The sequence below is a fragment of the Vanellus vanellus genome (genome assembly GCF_965231255.1).
Source record: "Vanellus vanellus genome assembly, chromosome: 6".
Taxonomy (NCBI): domain Eukaryota; kingdom Metazoa; phylum Chordata; class Aves; order Charadriiformes; family Charadriidae; genus Vanellus; species Vanellus vanellus.
Window position 1 is genome coordinate 68,692,975 of NC_138911.1, and position 19,449 is coordinate 68,712,423.

At 38.2% G+C, this 19,449-nt stretch overlaps 1 protein-coding gene across 1 annotated transcript in view; it reads right to left on the reverse strand.

Moving 5' to 3' along the window:
- Positions 1-19,449, reverse strand: part of CDKN3 (cyclin dependent kinase inhibitor 3) — a gene marked incomplete at both ends in the record, with an annotated part of 32,737 nt that overhangs the window by 12,659 nt on the left and 629 nt on the right. The window lies entirely within an intron of this gene.

The window sequence follows — 19,449 nt, forward strand, 5'->3', positions numbered from 1 at the left end:
AATTGCAAGCACAGTTTTGGGACATTCTATATGTTTTCCACATCATTACTTAGTTCTTCAGCTATGCTCGAGTATGTTTTTGTTAGGGTTTTATTCTAAAACTGTGTCAACAAAACACTGACGGAAATATTTGTGAATGGTGATTGTCTGCTCCAAGCCAAAGTGTTTGCTGGAGGCACATTATTTGCAAGATGTGATATTTCAGAATAACAAGAGACTACCCTCCTACTCCAAATGTTTTGAGGGAACTTTTTTTTCTTCAAGTGCATGTGTTTTTTCATTGTTTTCTATCACAACCCAAATACATTTGTGGCAGGCAGCTGGCTGGAAATATAAAGCTCATGGATTGGCTGTCTTTTGTGTCAATAAAGTTTCAAAACTGTAATTTCTGTGTAGCTCTGAACAAAACCACCCTGCCTGCTGAGAACAGCTCTTGGCTTGTGGGGTGACTTACTTGTGAATATGGTGTCATATGCTGCTACTGCTGCCATAGAAGTGGATTTATGGATTGTTTTGCCAGGATAGTGCCATGGAGTTACGAGTTGAAAGACAGACAGAGAGGCTTAAGCTGTGTCTAGCTCTATAAATCCTACTTGTCTATTGAATTAAAACCAGAACTGAGACTTGGCCCTAAGGCTGGTGATGAAAAGCAGCCTTGTAGAGTAATTGCTGAGGACACAGGTAAACAAAATAGTATTCCGTGTAGTTTTATAATAGGTACTGGAGATGAATTTTTACATTTCTAGGCAGGGTGCAGCCTGCTTTTATTGAGCCTCGTGACATAAGTGTCACTGGGATCAGGATATTTTGACTTGCAGTCTTCAACAAACGCCTGTTTACTCTGGATTGAAATGTGAAGCCTTTTATAGATACAAAGAAGGTCTAGCGCTATTTGGAGTTGAGAATTGTGCCATCCTCTGCAGCTGACATGAGATGGCCTGTTTCTTGTCTGCCTTTCTTTCATCACAGTTGTCTCTTTTATATATGTATATATATGTTTATGTCATAAACACAGAATTCATACGTAATATGGCAAAAAAAGTCTCTGTAATGGTACTTTTTGTTTTGTTTTGTTTCCATGACTTGTTCTTTCTACAGTGGTCTGTTCATGACCTTGAACAATCTATTTTATTGGAAATTATTATTTAAAAGCAAGATTTTTCCCTACTGTATGATTCCTTTTGTATTTCATACAGAAATTGCCTGTTAAATGGAGCAAAAGTTAAAAATATTTTTAACAGTTTTTAACACTGTGGTTTGATTATAACTTGAGGCCTACCAGAATAGGAGCAATAATCACAGTTAATGGCAACAATACAGCACTGTTGCAACAGTTATGTCTTGTACTTGCTTATGCAGTTACTTGATTTATGAGGAATAATGTCATATTTACAACAAAAACTATGTTGCCTGTGGAGCTGAGCATCAAAATTCGGTCATTGGCTTGACGTATGAGATATGAGTATTTTTTATTCCATGTGGCCATGTGGATCTTGTTCTTTTCATCATGGGATGTACTTGTTCTCTATTATCATTCCAATATCCCCTATTGTCTAACAATAATTATCATAAAACTTTTTTGAGGGTGGAGATGCTGTTTGCAAGCAAAATGATTTGAATTCTTATAATTTTTCTTTGCTGTATTTGTGGGTTTTGATGAATGTGAAGTTTCAAAGCAATGATCAAAACAGGACATGGCAGTGACAGCAGGAAAGAAGGAAGTGTGAAAGAGCAAAAAGAGCTTTGAAGGCTAAGTCCTCAGCTGATAAGGTTGCCACATTTGGTAGCTATCCTGGTTTACACTAACTGGAGATCATATTTCCCCCCAAAAATATTATTTTTCTTTTCTTTTATCAGCTTCATCGATAATTCATTCCTACTTAATATTGATTCAGCTAATATAAATTTGGACTTTTAAAATGTATACTTCCTTTATGATGACAAAGATGAAATGGAAAATACCATGTTTGGATGAATTTGCTCTTTTTCATTACGCTTGCCAAGTTGCTCATAAGAAGGCTATAGTGAGGCTTTTGGGTGTTTCTGGCTTGCTCTTCCAGACATTGTCTTTTCAATGATATTAAATATTTGGTCTATGACAGCACAGGTTCTTGCAGTAGGGATGATATAAAGTCCCAAACAGACAGCTGAATTATTACTTCAGTCATTGTGAAAACAGCAGGAGGTGAAGTTTTGAGTGAGTGCCTGTGAAATACTTTCATGAACCGTAATGAAGGTAAAGGAACCAAACCAAATATTTAATAAATGGACATATGTTTAAATTATGTTTAAAGTGCTATAGTCCAGGAAAGTTTTTGAAGGTTCTGGCATAGTGAATCTTTTTTTTTTTTTTTTTTTTATAACATGCTAGTCAATGGAAAAATTATCGGAGCACAGGACTGAATAAATTTACATGTTTTCTTTCTCAATTTTTCCTATTTTTTTCAGAAGGTTGTTGTGAAAGTTAGCTACAGTCTCATCAATTGGGGTGACTTACACGGTACTCAAACATTGATAGTCCAGTCTTTTCAGCCCAAGGAAGTATTCTAAGCTATCAAAATGCATCTTGGAGTTAAAAAGTGTGATACTAACAATAGTTACTTCCTACAAACTGTAAAATCTGATGTCAAGGCACTCACCCTGGGAGGGCAGATGAGTGTAGGGGGGGATGTGGTTGAAGTCATTGCCAGGGATTAGTATCTGTATCGTCAGTGAGTAAAATACATTGCTGTCTCTTGCTGTTTGTTTCTGTTGATATATGTGGTGACTGTAAGAAACGGAGGTTAAAGCACTGGATGCAAAGCAGACGATTCTTTATTTTCTTACCTCTGTAGTCATTCATCTTAGCTTGTTCCCTTAAACTGTATATTGCAAAGAAGGGTTTGCCTTGAGAATGTTAGTGAATAGAAGTTACTGGAGTGGGTCCAAAAATAAAAATGCAATTTTTTTGAAAAATAAAGTAGAAAGGAATTTTATTTGAAGATTTTGAAACACATCTGTTTTTTTCCATTCACTCATCTTAAGTAATTGGTGAAAAAAAAAGTCAGAATTGTTCCCCAAATGGCTTGGGAAATTTCTTCAGTTAATTGAAACTTGGAGTTTGATTAAAAAGAAGCTAGGTTGTCCAGCTGGCCTAGTAAGATGTATCAGAAGTCGGAAGTCATTTTTGGCTCCTAAACCTTACTTTTATATTTGGGAATCTAGGAACGATAGTGTTATCAAATTATCTCATTAAAACTCCTGTATAACACAAGCTAATGAATTTCACTGAGCCTTCTCCATAGTATTGTCGAAGACTGTAAATAGACAGAAAGATGGCAGTGATCAGGAGCTGAAGTTGGGTTGTGGTGGCAAGGAGATCAAAGTGCCATACATGCCAGAAGCTTGTGCAATGGAAGGAAAATGACTGGATGAATTATACCTACACACTGCCAGCAGGTATGTCATTTATTTTGCTGGGTGTCTACTCATTTCAGTTCAGAGAAAATCATCCTGGCTCAAAATGTGGTGATCATAATATCCGTAAGCAAAATGCATCACCCAAGCACTTTGTCCAGCCTGTCTGAAGTTCCATCTCCAACTGTGTCCAATGCTTTACAAAAGCATTGATATTAGCTCAATAGTAAACTTCTGGGAAGACAGTTTTTGCAATCTTCTAGTTACTTCTTTTTTTTTAAAACCCAAATCCTGCACACAGTAATTTGTAATTCACTTGGAATGTATTTAGTCCTTCCCCTCCACCTTAAGTGGGGTTTCAGTCTAACTCACATTTTTTAAGTAGGTTCAGGTTTGATCAGCAGTTAGATAGAAAAGATTGTGGGGAAACTCAGCAAAATTTAGCTGGAAGTATCATCTTCCAGGTCTCATGGTGCAGTTTTCATGGAGCCTGTGATAGGAAACATTTGAATAACCAAAACACAAAAGAAAAAAGATGGATTACTTACACAGAAGAAAAGAGAACACTCTTGGAAGTTAATCCATCAAATATGCTGTCATATTTAGATTAAGGGAATAAAACCCGTTAAATGTAAGGTTATAATGACACAGCTAAAAAGATTTTGAAGAGCAAACTCACTGGAGATATAAAACTGCTAATATGCTTTTTCCAGTCATATTGGAACTTGCCAGGGAATTTTTATGGCCTATTGACAGTGGTGTAATAAGAATGCTTAAAGAAGATAAGGTTGAAGTGGAAGACTAAATGAATTATTTGAATCAGTGTTCTTTGTCGAGTAGCTTAGGGATCTTCCAAGTCTAGAGTCTTTCTTTATTCAAGGTGTCTCTTGAGGAACTGCCTCAAATTATAGTGTCAGTAGAAGAGTTTGAAAAAAAAAAAAACCACCCCACAACAAAATGAAAATGAAGAATAAATGGCTAGAAGCAGAAGGTGTTCATGCAAGAATTTCAAAGGCATCTGAGAATGACTTCACCAATCTACTCTCATATGCTGCTACTTTCTGTCTTGAAATGGAATTGAGATCTCTGGGATGGCAGGTGACAAACACTAAGCCTGTTTTTAGAAGAGTACTAACAAGGATCCAAGAGTGTGTCTGACTGCCATATTAAATTGATTGAAGCTGTAATAAAATAGAAGTAATAGGCAGTTGGGTAAGTGAGCTATAATGACAAAGAATAAACACTGCTTTTATAGAGGGAAATCAGGCCTCAAAGATCTGTTAACAGTTTTTGGAAAGAATCAGTAAATTGCACTATTTTGGTGCAACTCTGTTGGTTACAAGAATGATTTTGGTGTAGTCCCATTGTGTCTTCTCATTCCACTGTATGATTTTGGTTTTATGGGCTTATTGGTTGTAAGCCAGTTTAGAACACTTAAAGATGCTTTGTGATGTATGATAATACTTATTGAAAGTTATTATCCTATTGAGTAATCTGTACCTTTTCATATGAATCTGGAAGGCACTGAAAACCAGCTCGGGAAAAATGAGGCCTACCTGCAGCAAAGGGCAAGCATACCAAATGAGCCTGCATCAACTTCCCTGCACTGCAGGGAGTTGTGTACCAATTTCAGAGGAGAGGGTGTGTAAATAATTTTCCTCCCGTTCTTGGCAGCATCTTGCCGTGGAGTTATTGCTCTGCAGTCACTGAGTTCACTCAGCAGTATGCTTGGGAAGGGGGGAGCAACTCCCAGGCTGTGAAGCCACCAAGGTATGCAAAGCATCTCTGGGCTAGGAGCTTCACTTCTCGATGTGAAGCCTTCATACAGGTAAGGATGATCCTCCCTAGTTTTACTTTCCCCTAAGCAGTAGAGGGCGATCATGTCTTAAAAATTTACACTTTACGCCTATCAATGGCTTTCCTTTACAAATTGTTGCCGAAAGAATGAAGGTTTTTATCACTAGATACATATAGGATCAGATGTCTGTATTATTCTCTGTAAATGTTATCTCTGTTAAAGATACTTGCAGTAACTATCAAGTTTTCGCCACACAGCAACATTTCTCTATATTAAGTGAGAATTACTGAAGTAAAACCATTATAATACTAATGGAGCAAATAATAGAATCCACTGTGCAAGAACACTGTGTCTGCTGTAACTGAGTAATACCCAAGAAGTTTGCTGAAATTACTGAAAAACTTTTTTGGGGCTTATGATAAAAACATATTGAAACATTTTGATTCATGAAATGTAGATAAAACTGATAATTATTATTTTATTTAGTATGTTACATGGAAATCAGGGAAACAACATTCTAAATGCATTTTATAAAAGTTTCTGTACGGAAAGTGTCTGCCCTTTCTCTGTATGCATGGAGATGTCTGACTGAAAATTGAGGTGCTAAGCCAGCCTCTAGTATTCAGGTGGGCAGTTCTGTTTACACAGACTATTCTTATGAGTATGGACAGTCTGCATGAGTAAAATCTAAAAGGTTAATGCTTAAGTTACTCAGACACCAAAAAATATGAAGCATGTGATGGGGTAGAGAGTTGTACTGCTGAATATTTTTTTGGTGGTAGAGTTTTTAAAATGTGTTTTTTAACATGTTTATTTTTATTTTCTATAATATTTATATTCCTAACATATCATCTGGAGACTAGTGTGCTAAAGCATTTGGCCACTATGAAGGAGAATGACTGAACTATTGTAGATGGCCTGTCTTGATAATCTTCTTTGTCAGCTAATCTGTTGCAAATGCCCTTAGTCTTCCAACTGGGTTTTCCTCTCACAGCCCTGTGATAGTTCCCTGTGGCTCCAGGATGGAACAATCCTGGGCAGTAAAGAGATTGAGATAATGACAGTCCATGGTGACAGCAGGGCTGGCAGAGCCAGCCTGGGGGAAGAAAGACACGTACTTGCCAATAGAAATACCTCCATCCTTTGGGAATTGTAGCTTGGGAATCAAAGCTGACCTCATAGACAAGAATGATGGAGAACAAGCTTTTGATTTATGACTAAATGAAGCTCAAAGTCTGCCCTTCTGATCCTTCTTTACAACACACCTTTTGTATTTGATATGAGCTCTTTCACTTTATTCTCAGAATGTTATCTCTCGGGGTATCGTTTTTAAGTCTTTCAGTGTCGTAATAGTTCACTCATCTCCTTCATAGCAGGTTGTTTTTTTTTTTTTAAATGAAGCTAAAATCCTTTTTTAGTATCACAAATAAACTGTCATTTATATTTGTCATGACTGATCAGCTGCTTCCTCCCCCCCCCTCGCCCCCCCCGCCCCGTGTTCTCCTGAATGCTAAAACTGTATTTGCTTTCTAGACCACATACTCATCTAGGGAATCCCATTTGCATTCACTGGTGCCTTGGTTGCCTCAAATACTTGTTTGCACTTGAATATGAAAAAATACATCTTTAATACTGAAATTTATGGGCCAGATCCTTAGTAAGATGTTGACCTCTGCTGAGTTCAATGAAGCTATGCCGTGTTTCACCACCAATCTCTAATTAAGGCATCCACTATACTGTTTGGAACAATATGTCTCTCTGCTAGGAAGTCTACTATCTGCCTTATAGGTCTTAAGCAAAATTGTGAACTTTCTGAAAGTGTTAAAAATATGAATCTGGGTCTAGATCTTCTTAGCGTGTTCTTGTCCAAGTTGTCCATTGTTCATATTTTCCTAGTCTTTGCTGTGTCCTCTGTGACAAGCAGTAGAAAGGGCATAAAAAGCCTTTACAGTGGTGTCATTTATAAATGGGAAGGGCTATGACAGCATAAGATCAAGTGCAGTGTTCTGAAAAGGAATGTTTCTGTGCATCAGCTCTGTCGTATCTGTGTTTAGGGTGTTTGTGTTTCCATATATCTGTCAGTTTGTCTGTCATCTGCCTGCCTGTCTTCCTGACTTATACGACTGTTGATAAATATGCTCCATTGGTGATTAAAAGGAAGTGACCTCATAAGTTTGTCTTTTCAACCACAAAGGTTTGGTTGTAACGTGACATTCCATCCTATTACTCTGGTTTACACCAAATTCAACAACTTGTGGCCTGCAGATACTCAGTATAGAGAGCAGAAAAAGACTGACCTTGACAACCTCATTTCTCATTCCTTTCTTGTTATAGGTAATATAGCTGAAAATGTGGTTTTAATTATAGTACTAATGAAAACTGAAAATCCAGACAGACACTTGACAAACTCTGGTACGCTTTATATTACATTTGTGCTAACTACAAAGTATCCAGCTGGGTGTAACATTATATCTCTTTTCCTTGAGCATCCGCCTGACTTAAGCTGTATAATTAATGTGTACTTTGGCTGGAGGTCAGCTTACAGTTGGTTTTTTAGAATTTTTACATTTTTTAAGATGTTGTAATGAAACGAATATGTTTATTACCTCTGTGCCTGCATTCCCCAGGGGGAGTTAATACCTGTGGAGGAGCGCTGGCTGGGAGAACTTGAATAAAATGCTTCTGCCAGCTGAGTCTGATGCATCAGAAGTCTGTTTTCAAAAGTAGGTGTAAGAAATAGAATCAAAGAATGTCCACAGATGTGTTTAACTTTGATTCACCTCCTTTGTATGGTTTGTTGATTTTAAGTTATGACACCGATACACAAGTGCCCGAAGTAGAATTTGTGAAGGGGCTTCTTTCATTTCTTTTCTTTTTGCTTTGGAAAGCACTTTGTTTTCAGAACTTACCAACAAGAAACTGATGTTCCCAACTAGAGCCAAAAGCACCAAAAGGTTCCCTGCCAAGCCCCACCAGCGCACCTTCATCCTGACCTGTCTTAACTTTGCTATTCCAGTCAGGCATCCGACTGCACTAGCATGTGTATGTAATCATGTTAAATTAAATACTGGTTTTCATGATACAGACAAATGCTCTCTTGGGACCAGACTGAAATTAGCTTTAAAGCAATTTCATTGTGATGTAAGGCAAAATTGAAATTGGGTTGCAAATGATAAAAATCCAAAGACTTGCATTACACTGCTGTTTTCAAGGACCTGCTTGGAATCTGAATTTTTGCTGAACAAAAATATTAGTGTGATTCTTATGCCAAACTTCAAAAAAACATTTCTGACATGAAAGGAAATGGCTTCAGTACAGCCACATTCGCAGTGGGGGCCTCAAGGTGTTACTCTTAGAAATGAATGCCTAATGATTTTCAAATGACCTTTTCTGGCATGTTCATATGGCTATTAATGTGGTTTGATGTTTTGTGCAAATTCACAAAGAGCCTACCTACAGAGCCTATCTGCAGCTGTGCTTTAAACTTGTTTGCTGATACAGATGATCTGAGGAAAGTTTGCTTTTTCTCTAACAGCCTCAAATTGTTTCTGCTTTCTCTTTCTGTGATCAAAAAGCCAAACATGAATGTGAAAAAATGTTTCTTCTGAAAAATTACTCATGAGCAGCTTTGCTAATGTTTAACTAATTTTTGGAAGACAAACTGAGCCCAGCTGATCGAAAGGTCTCCCCAAAACAGTATAGCTAACAGGTGATTGTTTTTAAAAATTGCCTTTCTAAAAATGATTGGTGGTAGAGTTCCTTGAAGGATATATCTTGTCCTGGAAGATATTTTGGAAAATATGATGCTAAAGTAATACTTTTCCTGTGTTCAAAGGAGGGTATAGATTTTGGAAATAGCAATCATCTTTTATACATTTTTGTTCCAGAAACATTGAGAAGCCTTGCCCAAATTCAAGCTCTGTAGGACCAAATGCTATACTGACATGCGCAGTAAGAGATAGCCTTTGTTCTAAGGGCCTGCAATTTAAAGAGACACCATAGGCAAATTCTAGCCCCTGTTTCTACCACAGCTGCTTAACTGGTTTTCATAGTGTCTCGTGAGTGCCCATTTGGCATGAGGGAGATGCACGGGCATCAATTAAAGGCATTTCCCATCTCAAAGAGGAAATAACGCCTAGTCTCCAGTTAGTAAACAGCTCAAAAAATGAATTAAACCAGATGTTGCTGAGCCCTTGGTATTGACACACATGGTAGTGCAGTCTTTAAAGTGTCCCTCCTGTGGCCCCTCTAGTTATATTAAGATCTTATTTCCATCCTATAAACATTTAGGAGAATGATTAAGCAACAGTACCCCGTTCATATCCCATGTTATGCAGAGAAAAGTTCATGGCTGCATTGTTTCTTGAGTGAAAGTGTGCTGGGTGAGTAATGTAATATCACTTGTTTGTTATTCCATTAACTGTTACTAAAGAGACTTACAAGACAGAAGTACCTGAAAATTAAGTGTTTAATTTTTGTGCATTAGTATTATTCGGTTGTTTTCTCCCTGTGGTAAAAAACTTCTATTTCTCCTTCACCTTAGCCAGTCTTCTGCATAGTCCCGTTAACCTTAGTGGAACTACTATAACTATTATCTTTGTTCTGATTTTATTCCCATCATCTTCTGTTCTCAGCTCATGATTTGGAATGAAGAGATTGATGCTGAGGCACTAATTCTTCATTTGTCATCAAATACCAAGCACAGGCAAGAGGTAAATTCATTTGTAGCATAGCTCGGTATTTGCCCGACAACACAGCACAAATTAATAGGGAATTTCATCCTGGATAAAAAAATGAGTATGTCTTTTCTAAAAGACCTATTTTCATAACAAACTACAAGACTGTTCTGTGTGGGTGTGGAGTTATTACTCTTCTTGAGGGAAGGTGAAGGCGGAGAGATGGGTTATACACTTGTAACTGAAGGCAGTGAGACAGTGGGGTCTAATAAGGAGTTACAGTTCCAGGCTGGATCCATCTGCGTTGTGGACTGAGGCAATATGCTGCCCCGTGGCTGTGCCTTTACCATGTGACCCAAAGAAGATGCTTTGTGCTGGGTAGTACCTCTGTTAGGTAACCCTAAGGAGGGAGGTACTGCTTTCTTAGCCTTTCCCCCAAGAAGTCAATGCCTATAAGTGACAAATTGTCAGCAATGGGGGTGTTAGATGGTCCTGGTGTGGAAAGCAGACACTTGTTTTACAAGCAAGATCAGCAAACCTATGGAACTGCTTACATCATATCCTATATATGTGATGGATTCTCTAAATCAATGCTGATATTTGTATTGTATACTTCTACACAAACATAAGCTGATGGGTCTCTGTGCTAGAATTGAGGCCAACTACCTGCTCAGCTGCAGGTGGTAGAAAAAACATTTATCTCTGTCCATTTGATTTTCCTGCACTGAGTCTGGAGGACTCTAAGCTATACCTGTGCATCTTTGTGTTTTGCCTTCCTTAGTGACTGGCAATGAGATGCTGCTAGTTAACTCTTTGAGATGTCTCTTCCATTTTCATTTCCTTTTGACAACAGAAGCACAGAGTTTCCACTGAATTTCTTGGAGATGGAATTAATTTATTCCAATAAAGGCTTCAGTCATAAATGTTCTGCATTTGGCCTCCTGTATATTAGCATCACAAGAAAAAGCTGTTCTGGGAACACAGAAAAAAGTATTAAATCTTCTGATTTGCCCACTCATACATGATCATATCACAGTATTATGTTTGTCATATCCTATGTGTGTTTTGGATTAATCGTGTACTTATAAAAGCTACAAATACAAACAGAAAAAGGAGGGTCAGCATGACAGTACCTTGCACAGTACCTTTAATTTTAAAAGTTGGTTTGTTGACTTTGACGAGGTGTTTATGCCTTTGATTTAGATTGTGCAGCAAATGGAATTTACTGGGCTAGATTTCTCAGATGGAGCAGTGTTTTTTATTGTATAACATTTCAGAGGAATGGCCGGAGGAAAGTTGACACAGTTTTCTTTGATGGGAACAATATTGGAAAACAGTTAGATCTGTCTGGAGTAAAAAAAAAAAATCTACATGATTTACTTTATGGGTGCCATAGTTCTCTAGAAAATGAGATGTACTTATGCATGTTGCTGAATATTTTGCATTTATATCTCTGATTTACTTGAGCTTGCAGATACGTGGAAGTAGATTTTATTAATTTTTTTAAGTGTGGCTGCTGTTTGTGTTGTATTGTTTGATGGGTTTCTTGTCTGTGTGGGGTACTGTATGTGTGCATGTATTGATAATGTGCCTATCTACATGTATATGTTCTCAGTTGAAGTGTGTAGATAGTTAGATTGCTGACTGGCAGATGCAGTCAAGTGCTTCATTCTCTGACAGCAGTTTCATTCTCAAATAAGAATCTGCAAAACTTTGTCTGCGGATACTATCAACTACTCAAGAATGGACTCAAAGAGCAAAGGCAGGATGCAGTTCCATTTAAATTGGCAAACACAATTTTGGGCAGCCGGACAGCTCCCTTTTGACCACACAACTGAAGAGGATAAAAAATTTGAATTACCCCCAAAGTTACCAGCACTGGCTGCATGGTCCATGATAGAGAGAGAAAAACATCAGTTCTTGCTCTCAGATGTTTATAGTCTAGATTACAAAATCAGATTGTGTAATATTTTATACTATGTGCCATATTAGCTTGTGCTCGGTATTTTCTCTTGATCCAATTTGTACAGATTGATACCTGTTCTCTGTTAATTGACATTAATTAATAGTCACACAGTACTTGAGAAAGGAACACATGAGGAAGGACACTGAACATGTTTAATTCTTGAGCTCTAACTCTGGAGGACAGAAACATAACATTTGCTAAATAGGACCCTGTTCAAGAAAACATATATATACGCTTTGTTTCCTGAGCTGGCCCTTTTAAGTTTTGGAGCTAGAAGAGAATAAGATTCTCAACACATTAATCTTGGATGTATAGTCCATGAATAATGGATCTGAGGATAGGATTTGGCACTAAACACTAACCATGGTTCTAATGATTTTATAGAATGCTATAGAACCAATTCGACCTTTTTAAAATTAGGGAAAAAAAGGTACGTTAAAGTAATATTCTTCTGTCTGCAAGACCTAAATCACATAAATTCTGAGATCCATTCTTCCAGCTGTAACATGCAGAGGAAAATATTTCCTTTCTCCCATCATCTGTCTGTAAGCTTTCACTTCGATTGCAAACATTTGGGGTAAATGCTGCTGCTTACTGTGTTTGTGCAGTGCTTAGTACACTGCAGCTCCAGTTTCAATTAGGGACTTCTGAAAATGTAATGCTGCATAAGGGTGCCAGGCAAACGTACTGCTACATTCTGCTACAGTAGTGCAGTAAGCAAGTTGATTTTAAAAGCACAACGATTTATAATTTCGCCAAGTGATAGTTCTAGTAGTAGCGACAGACAGTTCAGCACTAACCTGTGGTAGCATACATTCAACATGGCAACAATATACTTTGATACTTTGAATTACGATACATGTGGTGGCCCCTGAGTTACGTGTGGAATAGCTGCAGTGCTAGCTGATGGGCTATTTTGTACCTTGGATGCAGAGTTTTTATGATGGCCAATACTCTGAAACTCGTTCAGGCAATAAATTTACTTGCCTTTGAGTTTACAAGGCAATAAACAGTTGAGGCCTTTGACCTCAACGTTTACCAAATACATTTGCAGCAGTTGTGTTTATTGACAACTATTTATAGGGAAGTATTTTATACTGAATTTCACATGTGAAAGAACAGTTTAATTTTGCAGTTCTTATTCTTCTTTCTGATTTCCATCTCTACTTCCTGTCTTTTTGATTTACTTTAATAACTGAAGTTGCAGGTTAATGCTGCAAAATACTCTGTTATTGACAAAACAATTTAAACCTTTGTGCCAGATTTTTAGAACTTTCTCTATTTTTACTTTGGATGACTGAGATAATGATACATTTTGCAAGGCATTGTACAAGGCTCATTTAAAATTCTCTTATAAATCTTAATAGGCATTTTGTAACTTGAAAACATTCCCTTTACTAGAACACGAAGTAAAACACTTGAAAATAACCAAAATAATAATACTTTAAGCTCCTTTTCCCTGATTTGTAGGAAGCTGGGGTTCTCAAAATTTTCTGATTGGTAATTAGCGTCATGGACATCAAGGCTCCTCTATGGATCCAGGATATCTAGCGACTGACTAGTTTTTGGTGTCTACTCATCAAGACTAAGAACTCTGTCCTGCTCTGCAAAAAATCTCTGTGGTTGAAGATTCTCTACAATTCTCTACAATTCAGGCATGTGTGGGATGGAGGCAATCAGCTGTGATTGTTCATAACAGTGAGTGTCAGACCAGCTGGAATTTTAACCAGCATAAGATCACATAGTCCTCAATCTGCTCTAATTTATACCACGGATTAATTGAGAGACTATCAGGCCCTGAGATTACTGGAAAGCAGAAAGGTAACAGTGTTTTCATCCCTTCCTGCAACTGAGCTCATACTAGGTGCACCTGAGTAACTGTTCCCAAAACAATCCCTGCTTTTGGAGTTGACGCTTTTGAAATTGCATTGGCCCTGATCCAGCCAAATACTTGAGTTAATGTTTAATTTCAGGCATGAAGCATGGGACTTCAGTGTAACTGCTCGTAAGCTTAAAGATAAGCACATGCTCAAGTTCCTTGTTGGAAAACAGCCAGCATACTTTTTATCTTGCAGCATCATGCCTGTGAGATACTCATTTCAGTCTGCGGAACTCTGAACACTTGCGTTCTTCTAGAAAAATAATTTCAGATGCTGTAGAATTATGGTCAATCATTTCTAAATAGCTCACCAGATTCTTGCCCCAGGTAAGTTGCTTCATGCCAATTTGCAGCAGTAGAGGATACACTCCAAAGTTTTGATCAGGAATTCTTTATGCCCTTTTGTAATTGGACTTTTCTTCTTTTTGCTGAGGTATTTATCATTAGGCCACATCGAGCAACATTCTGAAATCTGTTAGAAAAATCATATTTAAAAATCATCTTTAACCAGATGATCAGGCTCTCAGGTGGATTACACCAAATAAGTTTTGAAATTAGTGTCCTATGCTTCAATAAATCACTATAAATGGGTCCACAGTAGATTGTCATCCAGTGTTAATTTTCATTCATGTGACATAAAGAAAATGGGCTTATTCTCCAGAGTGGCTCTGTCCACACAAGAAGAGGTTCATATACAAGATATTTTATGTATTTGGTGTGCTGAATGTTTAAACGAGCAAGTAAAATGCTTTATCAGTACAGCTTCAGCTTGCTTTGTGAATTATGTTTACAGCCCATATCCCAGATTCACACACAAGAGATCTGTGGAAATAATACAAAATGGCACTGACTCACGTTGAGGTGGTGACAAACTGGAGTTCTGGGCTGGGACACCACTTTCTTGGCACTTCTGTTGTCTGCTTAATGAGGTGGCAGTGACGCTGGACTGGAATTAAGGTCCTCTGATATGAAGGTGTTGGGGAAAGCCCATTGCTTTGTTGGGTTGGGTTTTCGATGAGTACCAAAACCCTCTTAAGGAAATCCAGTATAGGGATGCCTAGAAAGCTGCCTCAGTATGGATGTTTGGCTGAGTTTGCTGTAAAGCATAGAGGGGATATGGGCCCATCAGTCTCTAGGGATGAATGCATACTGCTACCTTAGAGCTAAATATGAGTCAAAGAAGAAAAACGACATGGAGGAGGACAAGTGGGGAGGGACATTGCATTAGCAGCCTGACCATATGACACTGTAAAAGGCAACTCCAGATCTGTCAGCACAACTGTGTGTGGAGCAAGCCAAGAAGCCAGATGCTGTTCCTGCTGCTGAAAGCCTATTTTCCACAGTTTAGTGCTGGGGCCTTGCGATGTAAATCCCTGCCCCATGTGTGGCCTTGGGTGCAGGACCTGATTCCTGGCTAAACATAGAACATGGAAACATGGAACATGGAAAAAGGCAGGAATCTTGTGCTTACTTGGGCTGATTTATAAACTAAAATCAAACTAATTGGATTGCATAGTCAATTTTAAGGGGGGGGTAGGTTACTTTGTCACGCAGTGATTGATATGTTTGGGTAGCAGCATCTGCCTTCACTATCAGTGTGTCTCTCAGCTGTAGTCCTCCCCATAAATGCTTATTTCTAAGAAAGCATAAGAAATAAATATATTTATTTTAAAAGGAATTGTTAAGCTAATGAGAAGCGTACTTAAAATCACTGCTTTATCTGCTTCGCCTTCTTTTGCATTTAGAATAGTCTTCCTATTTTCCTTTGCATGCATCTACCCTAAAAGATTAAGCCTTCACATGGCACACATCCTGGGGTGGAGGAGTCATACTCAAGAATAGCCTTTGGGGGCCAGTGGACAGAAATCCCCACTAATAAAGCCACAGAGCCTTAAGGAATTATAACAACCTTCATATATCCTCCTGGCCTGCTGGCTGCCCCCCAGAATCGCTCTCTGCATTGCTGTGAAAGGAGTCACAAAGTTGCTGTTCTCTGTGGCCCACGAGGATTTACTCAGAAAAATGACAATAATGAAACTGAGCTGTTAAAATAAAAGGAAGCCTCAAACAGTAGCCATTGGCCATAAATTTGCTGCTGACTCTTTTTTGATAAAAGATGTAGACTTTTTTGTTTTATATGTAGAAAATATGTACTTTAATTTTTTACTAAATCCTCAAAGACATACTTTATGCTGAAAATCTATTTTTTATATCATTGGGGGGGTATTGATTGAAAGTCATTATTTTCTCCTGTAAATTTTTCAGAAATTACTGTCTTTCCTTGACATTTTCAGGAAGGGGAAATGCACTAACCATTTTGCCAGTAGCTTTAATAAGTTTCTAATATTTTCTTGGCTTATTCAATACTCTTTGGGTTTTATATTTTCATCGTGACCCAGAAATTTGGGGTGGGAGGGAAAAAGTAGGCACTCAAAAAGAGCTGGAAGAGGAGAAAAAAAAAATAGCACTGTGGTGCATTTTCCTTTGTGAAGCTTCCGAGCTAAATGGAGTTGAATCCCAGCTGCCAGGAAGTGGTTGTCAGATCTCATCGGTGCTCCACAGAAATCTTACACCTGGAAGGTGCCCAAAGAAACGTACCGAGTACCTTCCCTGCCTCCTTTATGGGCACTGCCTGCAGTTAATGCGGTCATCGATCATCATGCCAGCCTGTTAACAGCACCCATGTGTTATGGGTGACAGTGTTTTACACTTATATTCCCCTCATTTTTTCAGGTCAGCTAGCCACCCTTAGGGACTTAACCTTTTAGGAGACAATGGTGCCCAGTTTTTGCTAACTATCTACTATAATTTTAAGTTAAAACAAACATTGTCCCATCAATCCAAACCATCTCATATTTGTGTCCTTTTATTTGATTGATATCCATTTCTCAAGTGTGTAATGCTTGAGAATGACCCAGTAATGTTTTGATGAATTTAGGGTGCTATAATGGGAAAGGAAATTTATATGGGCCAAACAAATGAAACGTGAAAGGAAACAAAGACCACTGAGGTCTTGGAATCATCACCCTGTGATTAGACTATTTTGCCTTCTTTATTTTTTTAATAAAAGTTCTGCAGAGACAAAAGGCTGAAGGTGAAAACCATCAGTGAATTTCCTCAGTTTTCTCTGTGAAAAACAGAGGAAACAGACTGTTGGTATCACAGGGCTCCAGGAGTCACTGCAAGGTCTAATGTACCTTAGCTTACTTGTCCTTATTATTTACCCTTAAATTCAAGAAACCTTGCTCCTAAATTTTTATTGGTTTAAATCTGAATTGATATCCCCAGAAGAACCCAAATGCTTTAAGTACATATGGCACTGATATCTGTTCCATTTTTAACTGTTTTTAATTAGTAGCACTCTATTCACTCTAATAGAAATGCATTAATGAAAAAAGTTAGTGTTTAAATCAAACAAATGAACAACTCCCCCCCCAATCCACCACCAAACCAAAGGTTTGTCCATTCTCATCATCAGCCCAGGCAGGCCAGTCTCTTCTCAACAGACTAGGAAAAGATGAACTTAATAGGATGCATGGGAGGCTAACAGATTCAGATTCTGGCCAGCCAAAGTGCAGGGAAATGAATTGAAATGCTGAGGACACCCATAAAGAATAGTCTGGTGGGTGCCTCCCTATTTATTTTGTGGAAAACTTAGCTCAGGCATGCTGTGCTCATAACCTTACCGAGTATAATCTGACATGCATTCTGTGGAATTATTCCAATTGATCTCAGCCGAGGGTCTGCCCAAAGACACATAGCATGGTATGATTTTCAGGATTGTGCTCCAAATGAGGAAGACTGAAGGTCTTGCTTGTCTTTTCCAATATATTAATTTTGTACCGATGTAACTCCATTAACATCAGAAAGCACCCACTGCTCTTTTAGTGTATGAATGCAGTGTTACTGTTTAAAGTAAGAAGGCATGCCTAGCTGGTGGTGTTTCCCATTGTGTGGTTCGGGAAGCTGTAGGACTTGGCCCTAGGGTCATACAGGGTGCTGTGCTGAAAGAGACTCTCCTAGAAGTAAAACACATTCCTCATCCACAAAGCAGCGCAGTAGCGTGTTCTCTACAATTTAACCTGATGCCCGAGATGCAGCACGTGGCACGTTACGGGCTCTCCATGAAGCTCATCTTTTGTGCAGTGGTACAGAAATGCTGCCAGTATGCGCTGTACTGAGCTTTGCTGTTAGTAGTAACAGTATTTCTCTCTGTTATCAGTTACTCTGTATCAGTAGGCAAACAATTCTTCTCATCTTTTAATTCTGGTATTGTTAAAAATACCTGGAAGATATCTATGTTGTACTTGTCAGTGATTCTAGCATTACATTACATTAATTACATGCAAAGTAAGTGACACTCTCTGTGGTGTTATCTGGAGCTTTACATTATAGCACCATGTTACCAGTTGGTTTAATCATTGTTGGTCTTCAGCTATTTGGAAGGAATAGCTAAACCCAGCTGCACTGTTTATGAGATTAGAGAAAGATAAATTTTTGCTGTTGCTAAAATTGAAAATATTTTTTAAATTATGCTTTGGACAAACACTTGAAATCTGACGTGGATGTTGTTCTGATATCAGAGGGAGATCGCTTGGCATCCCTGTAAAAATTTTCCCAAATCTGGCCAAGCTGTATGGTTCTCAAAAGATTTTAGTTCGCAGATGTTTAGTAGACGCTTGTTAGTGTTTGGCAGCTAAATTCTCTGAAGTTTTCATCTGAACTGAATAAACTCAGTTTTCTCATAATTCCTTTTCTTTGCTGCTCGTGCTGTCTCTGAACTATATACGCAGGACAAATAAAAGGAAGAAACACCTGATGAGAACTTCAGTGGAGAAAATAAGGGGGAAGAAGAAAGTAGAGGTAGCATGAAAAAGAAAATTATCTGAGTGGAGGCTACTAATTCTGTTCTCACATATCTGTTGTGAAGGTAAAATTTTTACCCTATGTGAAGCACTTGGACGCTATGCCAATAGGACCATAGGGATGCCTATGAGGAAATGAATAATTTTGTATTAAATGCAGAGTTTAAAGGCCGTATATAGGATAAAGCCTGGGGCTACATGTTGAATGGAAGAATAGAAAGAAGTATTGAATAACTGCTTGTTTTCTGAATGAGTGAGTGTTTCTGCAGATAGCTATCTCCTTGACAACCCTAATTCTTCCTCAAGCTGTCCCTTGCCTCACAATGAATAAGGCAGTGATTTGGTGGAAAAAAATTGTGCATGATCACGTAATGAAAACCTGTATCAAGAAGTGCACTCAGGAAAGATCTGACCAAAGTCTGAACAGGCAACCTTAATTTCGGCATTTCCTAGCTTTTGAATTCCTGGCATTGCACTGGCGATGTTATTTTAACATAGTTTTTGGATGTCATAAGTAAAAGTGATGCCTTCAAAGCCTGTACTTCATCCTTAGCTGCAGTGAAGCATTCCTAATCTTTATCCGAATGAGCCAGAAGGGGCTTGTTTGTCAGACTTAGAGTCAGTGACAAATTGTTCACAGCAGCATTTTAGAAAACAAACCTCATGCCAAGTTTACAAATGATCTTCCAAAAATGCACGTTTTGCATCTTGCCCCTGCAGCAATGTGGACAGCCTCTTGCACACTCAGAAGACATTTGCCTGCAGAGCTCAGGAAGTAAGATGTACAATAACGTAGCTTGGACGTCCATGTGGATTAGAGTGGCTTTCCTTCTGGAGATTGTGTTTGCATTTAATGCTTGAAATATTAT